The sequence below is a fragment of the Solenopsis invicta genome, chromosome 8 (genome assembly GCF_016802725.1).
Source record: "Solenopsis invicta isolate M01_SB chromosome 8, UNIL_Sinv_3.0, whole genome shotgun sequence".
Classification (NCBI taxonomy): domain Eukaryota; kingdom Metazoa; phylum Arthropoda; class Insecta; order Hymenoptera; family Formicidae; genus Solenopsis; species Solenopsis invicta.
In genome coordinates, this window is record NC_052671.1 from 16007377 (window position 1) to 16019688 (window position 12312).

Here is a 12312-nt window from a genome sequence, read left to right on the forward strand (position 1 = left end):
TACGTATCTATTTATACGTTCCTTTCTCCCAGTTTCTACGTATATTTTTGTTTGGGTAAAAACAGGAAAGAAAAAGGCAGTCACCAAATCCTCTTCCTTTGTTTCTTTCGTGTTTTCAAATATTCATTTATTTATCATTACTTACCTAATTGTTGAGGTACGCTTGCGGAATAAAAATAGTACAATATCTTTAGCAGGGTTGGCTAAAAACCTGGTTTTTTTTTTAAATAAAACTAGGTATTTTTGGTTTAAATCAAATTTTTTTGTTTAAACCTGGTTTTTTAGTTTTTTTATTTAAAACTTGTTTTATATGTTAATGCAATTTTAATATTTATAATTACAATATATAATATAATATTTAGATCTATTAATATTGAATATTAAAGCTATTTTAATATTTACATTAGAATTTTAAAACATAAACAAATGTTTTTGCTACACACACAATTAACAATATTTTAAAAATATATATGTACATTTTCATTTGGACTATAAGAGATCCCTGCATCTGTTTTTTAATGATTTATTTTATTTTTTATCTTTTATTTTTTTCGATATTGAAACAAAATAGAATGAAAATGTACAATATTGTACATTAATTTAAATTGCTAAATAAAATAAATTCAATCATTAAATAGAAACTAATAAATATTTATTATTTGTAAATTGTAATTTTAATTACAAATAAGAAGTTCGTGTATCAGTTTTTATTATATAATATTAAGATATTTTTTACTCTTAGTTCAGGTGACTTTCATTTTTTTCAAATAACAAAAAGAAATTGAAGAAGACTTTTTTGTGAAAACTAAAAATATTTTTCAATTTTAAAATTTTTGCGGTTTTAATATCAAATTGTCGAGGCCTCGTTCAGTCGTGTAGATGTCGCGACTTTATAAAGCAATTAAACACACGAAAATCGCAATTCATTTGTTTGATTGCGATGTCTTGTTGAAAACGTCTTGTGCTGCAAGAAAGGTTAACTGTTTTGCTAGACAATTTAAAACAATGACTGGTCATAAAAAAGATAAAATATGGAATCGGTTTATTGAAAAGAAAGGAGAGAAATGCTTTAGAGCTCTTTGTAAAAAATATGGTAAAGATATTTGCGGTTTGGTGGCACGTATAAAATCTCATTTTGAGCAGAGCAAATCAGAAGATTACCAAAATAATGATGCTAATTTAGAAGGTATGTTAATCAATAATCTGACAGTTTTGTACTGTCATTGTTGAACATTTCTATATTCTTCTGTTAAATTTCGAAAGACAGACTTTATATGAAAACTTGAAAAGTTTATATATATAATATGCTAAATGCCAAAAACAACATTTCGAGATAATTGATATTTTATGTATAAAAAATTTATTCTTTCGATAAAATCAATAATGTTGAAATTTACTTTAAAAAATACACATCATAAGAGACACATTAGCAACGATATAGAATGTAGGGTAAAGTTAGCGATATGGCACCGGCTCTTAAATCGCACCACCTTACGTATAAATTCAACTACAGTACTTGTATACTCTTTGCAGGATTATTTGGTAACTACATAACATTATCATTATCCTCTGAACTCAACACGTTAAGAACAATAGAAATTTCGTAATAACTATTTAAAAAAAAAAAGATAACTTCGTTGCTATTTTTTAACACATTTTGTAGCTTGCAAAAAAGGTAAAATAAATAATCAAAATTTCGATAATTTGTAATAACCACAATATTATTAAAATTAAATTAACAAATTTCAAATAACTTTGTACTCTTATTTGTAAATTAAATAAATAAAGTTTTACAAAATGCTTTAGTCTCTTAAATCGCCATGTCTTGATTTCCTAAATCGCACCACTGCTTTGATCGTGGTTATATACATAAAATCAAATATAATAATCATACAAGCATATGTTGTAACAATATTGCCATAATGTAACAATGCTATTACAATATTATTGAAAAATTATCGAAATGGTGACATTGACTAAAATTATATTTAGTTTACGATCTTTATCTCCAACATCAATAAAATTATGCTTATCTAACGCATTTTTGCTCGAGAAGAAAGAATGTAGAAGAAAAAGTGTCGTTTTACTCAAGGAAGAGTAATATTAACTGTGGCGAACCGAAATCCGCCACCAACATACGCGCGCGCGCGAGCGCGCAGGCAAGCCGCGGGCGCCAGAGTGGGCGTGAGCGCCGGCGCTAGTTCAGGCGCTGCCGCTAGGCGGCCGCTTTCTCGGGAGTCAAATGCATCCACCGAGCGCATATAATACGCGACCGCAACCCGTCAAGCACGCATCCTCCGATCGAGGCTGAGTTCCCTTTTGGGCCCTTCGATCTCGAGAATCGTCACCCGAGGTGCGCTCCTTTCCGGGCCCTCTCTCTTGGTGTACCCAGAGGTGCGCTCCTTTACGGGCCCTCTCCCTTGGTATAACCCGAGGTGCGCTCCTGCACGGGCCCTCTCTCTTGGTGTAACACAAGGTGCGCTCCCTCTAAGGCCCTCAGTCTTTTGGTCAAAGAGCTTCGTGGCATAATGAATGCTCGTTCCCACACGTCTCGAAGGATAATGGCCGCACGACCGACTCGCCAACAAAACGAACGCAGACTTGACTTGACGATCGGCAAGCACAGACTGCCAACCTTTATTCAGAAAAGTGCGGCAACTAACTCTAGAAACATTGCATAAATCGGGCTCACCCTTTTCCACGCGGGAATTTGAAATTAATTTATATATCGTGAACACTCTTACAATTAGATATATGTAAAAATTTCAAAGAAAATATTGATCATGAAATACGTGCAATTATTTCTAACATTGCGATTAAACAAAATGCTGAAGATTTACTAACGATATTAAAGCCAATTTCAATTGCATTAGATGAGATACAATCCAATACTTGTCATCTTGCTGATGTAGTTGTAATATGGAAACAATTAGAAAAAAAAATTAGATGTTCTCTATTCCAAAAAACGAAAGCTTTTTCGCAAACGTTATAAAAAAGCCTTAACACCAGCCCACTTTGCAGCTTACTTAATAACACCCAAATATGCACTAAATAAATTTCCTCCGATCGTTCTTTTTACCGAAGAGAAAGAAATAGCACTGAACTTTCTAGCAGAGAATTTCGAAACAGAGGGACAACTACTTTTGCCAAAACTAGTAAAATTTCAATTGCAATCAGATCCGTTCTGCGGATCTCTAATATTAGACAGCATGGTTGACCAGCTAAATGCTGTTGAATGATGATTCGCTGTACAAAAAATAAAAGAATACTTATCTAATAATCAAATGCATATTATTTTACAACTTCTTTGCACTACTGCGTCCTCAGCCGGCATAGAAAGTTTTCTCGACGTATGGTTTTGTGCAGTCAAAACTTCAGTCAAACCAGCTAAGAACCGAAAAACTAGTAAGCTCATTTTTCTATATAAGATACTAAATACTTTAAATTAATTACAAAAATTATATAATTTTTATGTAATTAATATAACATTTACGTATTAACATAATATTACGTAATACATAAATAATATAAAATTTGTTGTAATTGTATTTTCATAAATACTAGAACAAAACAAGCGCGCGTTACACGCTATAGAGCTTTTAATGATGAATGTATATTATATTATATTATATATTATATATATATATATATATATATATATATATATATATGTTGTTGAAAAGAACAAAACTATCCTACTGACTTAATATAATATTTAGTTCCTTGAATAAAAATTGAATTGTTTAACCTAAATATTTTGTTCTTTTCACAATTTTTCTATTTTAATACATTAAATTTTTGCTAATAAAACGATAGATTTATTCAAATCTATCCAAAATTTTATTACTTAACCTTAATTAATGGACATGTTGATCGTATGTTTCATTTGTTTAATAAGATAATTACTTATGCTGTACGAGTATTTAGTTATCTTTACTTTATATTTTGGCAAATATTTCACATTTTCAATTCCTGTAATAAAAATTTAATTGCTTCAACTTAATGCAAGATTTTGCAACAAAATATTTGTATCGACGAAATAAATCTTTATTTGCTTTATGAAACTTTTTTGTGAAAGTGACAAAACATAAAAAAAAATTAATCGCCTAAATTGTTCGTTAAATTACATCAATAAGTAAATGAACTATGTATTGAAGTCATTCAATAAATTTTTTAATTATATCCAATGTTTATTTTGTTATCTCAACTTTATCTTTCAATACAGATTTCTTGTGTTTAATTTAAGAAACAAAGTTTAAGTTGCTTTATATTTTTGTGAATATAAATTTTAACTTTAATTTAATAAAATAACATAAAATTTGTATTTATTGAACTATATACGTTATTGTTTCAAGTAATTTTTTGTTTAAATATAAAGTGACTTTGTAGATTGGAGTTAAGATTAATCAAAGACAAAAAATTTTATCTGAATTCAACACGAACAAGTTCATATATCAACAAAATATTGTATTACAGTATCATTATATGTTTTCATAATTTCATAAAACCTTCAATTTTGTTGATTCAAAAAAATGTCTTGTTCATAATAGTAACAAATTACTTTTTGTCATCGTAATAATGTTTAGTCAAACGTATCGGACTAAATATTTTAGTAACATGAAACAAACTTTGCGTTTTTCAACAAATTTTTTTTCTCAGTGTATACATATGTGTGTATTTTATATCATACTATATTTCGATATAAAGTATAAAATATCTCGTAAACTATTAATCTTTCAATAATTGTATCTTAATACTTTCATACATAGAATAATGAGATAAATTCATTGGTGTAAACAAAAAAACATAGTTGCTTTTCAAAAAAATTATGCAATTTGCAATATGTAATTACATTCTTTTAAACAATACAGCACCGATTCTTGCGGTAAGACTTTAGAAAAGTTTCCACCTTTCACATTTTATGTGCAATACTTCTATTGCTCGTATAAAATTGATATTAAAATGTTTTAAGAAACATATTACTAAAGTAAACAAAAATCGAAATTTATTATTAACTGCAATATAACAAAAATTGGTTACGTCGGTGTGAAGAAAAAAATTTAAGTAACCCCGCGTGCGTTCTTCGGAATAAATATTTAATTTTAAAGTTTTACAATTAGCAACAAATTTGTATCTTGATATAACTTGATAATACGATGTCTGGGGATAATTTTGATATCATAACCATGCGAGCAACAAATTCTTTGACGATCGGGCAACTTTAGAGCACGAACCGCGTGTTTCCCGGATAAACAGATTATTTCTATTGCGTTAAAGTTAGCAACAAAATCGAATCCTGTTATATTTTGATGGTATGTACAATGTCCAAGAAAGATTTTAATATCATAATTATACGAGTAACAAATTCATTGATCGCGTAATTTATTTTAGAACTTGGCGTTCGCGTTCTTCGAATAATTATTCTTAATATTATGCCATTAGCAATTAAATCAAGTAATGATATGTTTCAATGTTACAATATCTGAGAATGATTTTGATACCATAATCATGAGAGCAACAGATCATTTTCTGATTGTTTTTTCTGTATCTGTCTGCTGAGGAGTTCTCCGTTCTCGTGTATACTTGTTGCACGATAAAAGAAATCGAAACTAACATATTTTATGATCAACAAATTCTCATGTTATTTTTATATTCAGTTTTATTACTATATATACATCTATTGTCCCTCTAACTTAATCTTCCGTTAGCGGAACAGTATTTAAAAAGAAAATTAACAGAGCAACAAATTGTTTTTTTTTGGCAATTTTTTAACAAATAAGCAACAAATAAAAAAATAGTTTTAATTGATTCTGCTTACTTTGTTTTGCTAACTTATAATACGTGAGTTTTCAGTTACCACTATCGACTACGCGATCGAGTATAGAGAAGAACACACTCCTCCAAAGGAAAAAGGAGAAAGCACGAAGAACGCACACTCAGCTCCAAAGGAAAAGGGAGAAGAAAGATGAGAATAAGAGAGAGAGAGAAAGATGAAAAAGTGAAATTGACTTACACCAATTGAAGAAATTTAGCAGTTCCTTAGGAATCGAAGTTCTCCTTCAAATTGTTGTAGAGTGCACTGTGGAATTTTGAGATTCGCTTTGGCCTATTTATACGCCTGCTCTGAATAATTAAAGGGCATAGTAGTGAAAAGAATGTTCTTAATCCGTTACCATAAAAAAAATTCGACGGTAAACAGCGGGAAATCTTCTTTAACATCGACATATATTTAAAAAAGATCTTAAAAAAAATTTGTTTAAGTTGATGATACATTGATTAGAATACCATCGCTGAAATTATGCGAAATTTGATTGAACGTAATTTCATCAATTTGTATTCGGCGATGCCTTGAGTCATCCGTTGATGTCGGTTTCAATCATAAAAATACGCGCTGAGCCGGCCCCGAATGTCTAACTTTGTATAACTTCACGATTCAAGTTCTCAAATAGAAATGGTTGTATTTTGATAACTCTAGATAGCGAGTTATACTCGAATATCTGAGGTTAGCTACTAAATTTATAATATTAAAATATATACTAAATAATAATATTAAAATATTATGATTTTTATTTATTAAAAGTTGTGAAAATTACAATTTCCGATGTTCAACGTTACATTAACCAACATTCATCTATTATTTATAAGAAATTAATATTGGCAGTATAAATTGAATCTAGTACGGAAAAATGGGACAGGATGCATTTTTCTATACGAGGTTTCTATATTACAAAATTTTCATCCGAGTTGCTTGTGTTCACGAATCGAGTTTCAGTAATTTTTTTTCGGATCCAGAACTCGAGCCGATTTCTAGCATCATATACACAAAGCTTGGATATACACAAGAAAACGTTCATAGTGCAATTCTATTCTTTTCTCGATATTTTAATCACGATAATATTCTTACATCATGAATTGAATTAGCATCGCCTAATCAGTAGAGGAGCCAAGTAATTCACAACTTAAATCTTATGGTTCTCTTATCTTTTACAGGTAACCTTGTTTCCCGAGTGTTGATAATTATTCACGGACAAGACTATTCCAAAACTCCTTGATATGTTTATTATTACCGCATAGCTGCCGCTCTCATGTTTTGATTGTGTCGCCGAAACGTCACCGATAGGAACCAGTTTTCTTAAAAAACTCTGCACTTTGTCTCAAGGATCAATCAATTCAATGTCGCCCACTCAAAGAATGCAGAAAGATTTAAATATGTATATGCTGTGCATCCAGTTCCCCCCCCCCTCTCTCTCTCGAAAAAAAGAGAAGGTAATAAAAGAGAAGGTAGATATAAAAAATATGGCAATGGGAGTAACGAAATTAAAGAAAGAAATTGCAACACTTCCAAGTTATATCTTGGAATGACGAAATTGACCGGGTGGAATCTTACATAAAATCAAATTATGTAGGTGGTTTCATCATGCACTTTATTCTCTTTATATATACTTGTATGTATACATACATGTACGATATACGTATATTATAAATGTCGCATAATTAATAAATTATTTTGATCATTTTTTAACAGATTATTCATTTAGACGGTGCACCTTCTCGTTTACCAAAAGCAACTCAATTTAATAATGGAAATGTTAATTATGAATTACAAATCTCATCAAGTACCCGAATTTCATGTTTAGAAAAATATAAATTTGAAAACACATTAAATCTGCCAGAACCGGAAAAAGTTAATTTTTCGGAAATTTTGAATACAACAAGAGTCAGTAAGTTTCTCAGGTTTATCAATTTATTATATAAATAAAGTCAACAACACTAACAAAAACTAATTATACAATACTTCATTTTTTAATGCATCACATTGACATTTCAATATAAAATAAAATTCTTCTTTAACAATAAATAATTATTATAGTGATAGAAGGTTATATCAAAACAAATTTTGTAACATTATATAATAATAAATTAAATAAAAAGATAGGTTGCTGTTCAATAACTGACGGAAGATACAAATTGAAAGTTCACGTATCAAACTTCGATACAGAAGATTATGATGATTTAAATTTAAAAAAGGGAGATAAAATAAAAATAATAGGAATGATACAAATAGATAAAGTATAAAAGAAATGAGTACAAATTTATATAATATAAAAAATGTGAAAAAATGTATACACTTTTTATAAAATTAAAAAATTTTTTTTTATTCGTATGCACCAATTACCATATCTATTTACCAATTTATTAAATCGCAAACCTCCGTTAATATACGTATAACGATCCAGCTAGTAACATCGTACAAGGATGTATTCGCTCCCAAGTGAGGAACATATTCGCGCAAACTACGAAATAAAGGCTCGCAAAAGAAGAAGCAAACGTTCAGCGTCAAAAACATTGACAACATTTCTTCGGAGCAGGAGAACAGCGAGAATCAAAACGCGAAGAGAAGAAGAAACGATGACGATGCGGAACAGGAAGGTGGCAGCAACAAGATTAGAAAAATTACGTAAATATGTAGATTTTAAACCTTCTACGCCGTAAAAAATACACACGTTTTTTTCTTTCTGACGTTCCTTCGTACGGATATTAGAAAGAAGATACTTCCTAATAAAAACAGAGTATAAATATATAAACATCGGCATTGTTGTGAACACCACATCCTATGTGAGCATTCTGCTCGGCGACTGTCATGGAAAATATATAATCTTTCTCATCCGATATGTGGAAAGCTTTGGTCGATCAAAAACGCCTTGTGTCGCATCTACACTCGAGCAACGGCGATGAATCACAATCTCAATCCCGAATGTACATTGGAAACATTACATTGCAATTTGGCAAATTGAATAATGTTCCACTGCTACAAATTGAGACACCGACAGCCCGTCTAGCATTATCTAAAAGTACCGTCTACAACACGTTTAATTTGGAGCATTGCGTGAACCGCTTGATTTATTCGCTGACCACGATAATTGCAAACGTTGATGCAAAATTATCACGATTTCTCTCGATCACGTCTACTGTTTCCGATCATACTAATATCCCGAAAGCTATTCGCGAACACAAATCCTACGATAAAAACGACATTGTCAATGTGAGATGCTAGCTTTATACTTTGGTTCGCTTTACGATAATTAAAACAATGAAAGAAATAAATGTTGTACTCGAAGAAAAAACTGCTATAAATCATTATACTATAAAATAATAAAGATATGTGCAACTTCAAATTTTTAATGAACTTTTGTAGCCGATATATAATTAATAAACAAAAAAATACAGCTTTCTGTAATGCCACGATATCACACGCATCAATACCCGCCACATCGCTCACGCGTAATCTCTCTACAATGCCACATTATACGCACACGCGTTACCCGCTACATCGCTGTCACATCACACGCACACGCACTACCCGCTACATCGCTGCCACGACATCACACGCACACGCGTTATCCGCTACATTGCTCACATGTACATTCTACAGCGTTCACACGTACACACGCTTCTACACGAATAACAAAAACACAATTTTATCCGCTTTATATTTTGTGTATCAGAATAGTCGTATTCGTAAGGACAATCGCAATCGTCCTTGCATTCCATTGCATAATCTGAAAAAAACAAAAAATGGATATATAACAAATACACAATGACAAAATACAGTAATAATGATACTCATCACCATTCCTCTTCCTTTCTTTCTCCATTGCCAGACATTCTTCCAGATACACCTCAGCGGTGGTTAGTATTCTGAAGAGAGCGGCGAAACTGCTACTCCAGTCTGTATTCATCCAAATCATCGTTGTTGATACGTTCTAATTATCTACGTACACCAATCATTGCCGACTCTCAGAGAAAAGATGCAATGATGTGTTACCAATATTAGTACGCACCGCGTGTAGATCTGATTAACCGCGGATAATGCGTCAACATACATCGTACCACCTCCAGAAAAATATACTCTCCTTCTGCTTTTAGAACCTCCCTCCTCCCCCACCTATCACAAATACTATGCATTATCATTATTACTATGCGCCGCGCGTTGGTAAAAGTAACCGTCGATAGCGCATTACGAAGCATCGTAGCACCTCCTGAAAACTTATACTCTCCTTCTGCTTGTAACCCCCCTTCCCCTCCCCAATTTATTGCAAAAAATGTGCACTATCATTATTAATAATTATTAATATGCACCGAGCGTCAATAAAAGTAACCACAAATAAGCGTCACGCTGCGCCGTACCATCTTCCGCGCGGCGGTGAAGACCCAAGGTCGTCTCCTATCCTCACCGCTACAATGCATTAGAAAGAACAGCATCCAAGAAACAGCCTCACCACCCCCCGCCCTCCGATCACACATACACAGTGAGCCAAAACAAACCCACGTTTGAATAAGCCCCCACCTCCTTCCGTCTCGACCCCCCAGCCCATCGCTTACATAGAGCGCCACGACCGATCCCCCCCGCGCGTTCCCCCTCCTCCTGCAAAACGCCCCCTGTTCTGAGGCGCACCTTTCCTTGCTACTTTCGACAAAAGGCAACGGTATGTTGTCTTGTGGACGTACTCGCTGTAAATTGACAAGCGAAGGCTTGTTTCTCGAGGCTTGCGGGGCCCCTTATACCCTGGTTTTGTCCGCGCTTGACTCTCGAGTTCGGACGCCGCGTAGCAGTAGCGCCGTGGAACTAAGCAAATGCGCGCGCGCGCGCGTCCGGTGACGGTCGGACGAGCACACCGGCGAGTCCTGAGTTTAATGCCCGCATAGCGGTGGCGCCGTAGAATTATTCTAAGCGCGTGGGCGTATTATAGTGGCAGTTGGACACACTAACATTCTGGTCCTTCAAACCAAATATGGCACACAGTCGTAAAGATGACTCAGTCATATCGAGGCTCGTTTAAAGCAACAGCTCAATCTTAAAGATTTAATTTCGAGTTTATTTGAAAATCTCATTAAAATCGGGCATTCAAATGTAACGCCTTAACGCTTACGTGCTTGCTTATCCGATCTTCATAAAACTTGGGGAAAGTTTTCAATCATACACGATGCAATCAATCTGGCAATTACAAAAGTATATACTGAAGATAAAACACAATTATTACGAGTCTCATATTTCTCAGAGAAAATGTATATCATAACTCACGAATCATATCTCGATGCAGTAAAGAAAATGAATTTAATGCTTGATCATGACTCAAAAAGCATTAATGAAGTACCATCTATTCAATCTCTTCCTCAAAGCTCTACCGTTCCTGTTTTCTTTTGGCATGCTAGACTTCCTCGTATTCCCTAAATTTAACGGTTCACCTTCTGATTGGCTTCCCTTCAATGATTTATTTAACTCTCATTTTGGCAAATCCAACATTAAGCTCAGTAAAAAAATTGCAATATCTGAAGACAAGTTTAACTGGATCTGCGTCATTTATTGAAAAATACTGCATTCACTGCTGATAACTTTCCAAAGGCATTTATTTTTTTCTATAAAAACAAGCACCTCCTAGTTGATTTCGCATTGCATTCACTGTTTACACTCAAACGTATGACGAAAGAATCGGCTGCTGAGATGAAACAGCTTTATACAAACATAACACAAATCTATCGCACACTTGAAACCCTGAAGAGGCCAGTCCATACTTGGGTTGATGTCTTTGTGTTCATTGTTCTACAGCGACTTGATGCAGAATCTGTCAAAGCTTGGGAGCATCATTTAGGCTCATCTAAAGAGCCACCTACATGAAACCAATTGAACGAATTCTTAATTTCACTTCTCTCGCTTCAAACATTCAAAAAATCTAGAACAGAAAAATTCTCCACCGTTTTACATCCGATTACCGCCAAGTCTCAATTTCAAGGAAAAGCTAAAAACTCTCATTCCAATAAATCAAGCTTATGTACTCTATGCTCTACTAAGCACTATATTACAAACTGCCCAAAATATATCTCAAAAACAGTTTCACAACAACTTGCTCTTATCAAGCAGCACCAGCTCTGTTACAATTGTCTCGGACGTCATAAGGCATCAGCCTGTCAAATTACTAAACGCTGTATTAAGTGCGAACAGAAGTATCATACAACAACTCATCAAAATAGTAATTCTACAATTAACACTGCTAAAATTACACCGTCAGATATTGTAAAATTTGCCACCAAAACAAAATCCACTGAAGCTCATGTGCTTCATGCATCTATTGAGAATAAATCACTTGATTCAACTGCCTTGCTAACTACCGCTCAAGTTACAACTGCTAGTGAAAAAACCGTCTAGGCTCAAGCAGTGATTGATGTATTTATAGTTGAGTCTTAACTCAGCACTTAAGACCGTCTTGGCGAAGATCGTCTTATTCGAATAAGATCGTCTCAATAGTAGTACAT